General features: G+C 44.0%; 1 pseudogene; it reads right to left on the bottom strand.

Moving 5' to 3' along the window:
- Nucleotides 1-1,115: 1,115 nt before the first annotated feature.
- On the bottom strand, nt 1,116-2,723 carry LOC126518745 (uncharacterized; annotated as a pseudogene).
- Nucleotides 2,724-2,946: the final 223 nt, after the last annotated feature.

The following is a 2,946-nucleotide window of genomic DNA, read 5'->3' as shown; positions in this document are numbered from 1 at the left end:
AAATGACACCTTTCCAACTCGTTTTTGGCCGGACCGTCACCACGACCTTAGATGCAATGCTACCAGTAGATATGACCTCCGAAATTGACAATGACGTCAGTGACTTCACACAAAGAGCTGAAGAAGCACGGCAGCTGGCGCAACACCGCATTCAGCAGCAACAGCAAACCGACGCGGAGCGATACAACTTGCGACGAAGAGACGTAAAGTATGCACCTGGACTCCCGTACGGATGCGCGGCCTATCCGAGAAGCTTCTTCATTGTTATTTTGGCCCGTATAGGATAATTCGCCAAATTAGTCCCTTGAACTACGAGGTTGCTCCAGAAGGTCAAGTAACCTCATCACAACAGCGGCATCGAACAGAAATCGTCCATGTCGTCCGAATGAAGCCGTACTACGACAGGCAATAACTGCTTCCGCCTACAAGCACTGCGAATTCATGACAGTCTAGAAAACGCCGCCCTCTGTATGAGCATCGGGACGATGCACTCTTGGAAGGGGGACAATGACAAGATGATTTGAAATTACGCACGCCAGCCGCCTCCTGCGTCCGTCCAGTTGTTTACTGCTACCTGCGAAAGATAGTGGCACAAGAGAAAAAGAGGTGCGGGTCTCTTGTGAAAAGACTGGACGTTCTAGTGAGGCTCTCGTTTCGCTGTTTTTCAGGCACAAGTTCGCCCAAGGTAAAGTGATTTAAGTACCGTCACTCAACTGTGCGTTACAATATGAAATTGCCCCAGGATTTATGTTTGCATGTGACGGTTCACGGGTGGATAGGGAATGAAGATGAGGATGGGTGCCGATTGTCAATAAACTGGTGTTCTGACTGACGCCATGACTGATTCATCGCATAAGTCGATAAGATCTACCTCAACAGCACCATGAGCACATCTAAGAAGATCGACCTGACCAAGTACACCAAAGATGATGCTTCTGTGGACAAGTGGTTGTGCCTGTTTGAGATGAAAGCAACCAATACTACATAGAGAACATCAGCTTCATCAGAGAGCCTCTCAAAGGTGAGGAATCCTGCTGCTACCTGACAGATTTTGAACATCGAAAACTCATGGGAAGGCATGTGACCTATATTTGAATAAATACATTCAATGAAATTTACTTCCTTGCAAGTGGCAAAAGCTGTTGCTCCTGTAGATGCTTTAAAGCAACATCTTTTGACACGCCCGGCTGTTGCCACTGCCGAGCAACTTCCCCAAATGTGCTGCAGAAGTAGGCAGTGAAGATGTTTCGCGCATCTGCTGCCTGCGTGTGGAAATTTCGAGCATGTGTAGAAGCAAGCGAAAAATAATTTGGTTGTGATCCATCCTGAGCTTCTCCTCCCACACTTTGCCGCCAGTGGCCTGGTATCACATTTCCAAAGCTATCTTCTCTGTCCACGTACCCATGCCTCTGTGCATTTAACTTCATTATGAAGTTGTGCAGGATGCAGGCTGCTTTGATGATATAATCGACGTTAGTCGGATGGAGGTTTATTGTGCGTAGGAGCACCCTCCACCTTGCTGCTGTAATCCCAAAGGCATTCTCGGCACACCTTCTGCAAGGCAAACATGCAGGACGCTGTCAGCAAATAAAAAATTATTGTTAAAGCACTCGGTGCATTAACCATCGGTACATTTAAACTTGCAGTGGATAAAATGAATAGCCTTTCTCTTCATTTTTTCAATTTTTCTGTTATGTTTAGTGTACGGGTCCCATATAGTAATAGCATATTATAGCTTGCGTCTAATAAAAGTAACATTGCTAAGTAATTTAACACTGGCAGTTCAATTTCTGAGCTTGTGTCATTAAAACAAGTTTTTCGGAAAACACAAGGGAAAATATTGTTAAGATGTGATTTCCAAGAAGGGGTATTAGTGAATGTTACACCTAGGTATTTGTAGTTTTTAACTTCCTTTAGCGGGACAGAGGCCAGTGTGTACTCTTACTTTAGCAGGTTCTTAGGTGTTTTGCAAAGACGGACCGTTCTGCCTTTGTTCAAAGCCGTGCCCCACTCATCACACTATATATTGTAGGTTTAAATCAAGTTCAGTTTGCTCATGCACTGAAAGATATTTCACAAAAAATGCAGGCATCTGCAAAGAGTCGAATTTTTGCATCAGGTGTACAATATCATTAATGTACAATAGAAACAGCAATGGCCATATACCGGATGTAACGGGGAGATAGCTAGAGTTGTTACCATCAATTGAAACAAACTGCATGCAACCAGAAAGATAATCTGCTGTCCATGCAACAAGAATATCAGATAAATTAATACTTCTGCACTTTTGAATAATTAATAAAAGCTCAGAGTGCTAAAAACACGAAGGACGTAGAAAAAGAAACATACCACATGCTGTGCATACACGTGCAGTATAGGCTTCTTCAACATCATCGCAGTGACCCACAATACTGAAAGTATTTCCCATGCTTTACCTTGCTCTGCTCAGCCTGTAATTGAAGACCCTCCTTTCATCAGTGAGCTGCTTTGCCGGGAAGGGTCTCATGAAATCCTCGCGTAATTGAACTAGCTTCATCCCCAACAAAGGCATAGGGTGCGACAGTTCTTGTACAAGGCAGGCAGCTTGCAGAAGGTGTACCGAGAGTCCCACTGGCCAGTGCCTTCCCGAATTCCGAGCTTTTCAATATTCCTCCATCACTCTGCCGACCTTGAGCACCAACGTCAGTTATGGTGTACTGATAATTGCTGTCGACGGCAGCCATCAGCACAATGGAAAAGGTGCTCTGAAATAGGTTATCAGTCACCATATTGGTACACCATCTTTGTAGATGTAATAGCACACATGAAAACCGCACTCAAATGACATTCTTTATGACCTTGGAAATATACATTAAGAAGAAATGCATCAATTCTACAGAGTAGTGAGATGCCTCACATTTAAGCATGAAATACCTACATTTCAAATGAAACAGTTTTGACTGCTCC

Source organism: Dermacentor andersoni, chromosome 1 (genome assembly GCF_023375885.2).
Source record: "Dermacentor andersoni chromosome 1, qqDerAnde1_hic_scaffold, whole genome shotgun sequence".
NCBI classification, from domain to species: domain Eukaryota; kingdom Metazoa; phylum Arthropoda; class Arachnida; order Ixodida; family Ixodidae; genus Dermacentor; species Dermacentor andersoni.
Note: the sequence above shows the minus strand (reverse complement) of the source record. Positions and strands in the feature narration are given on the sequence as shown.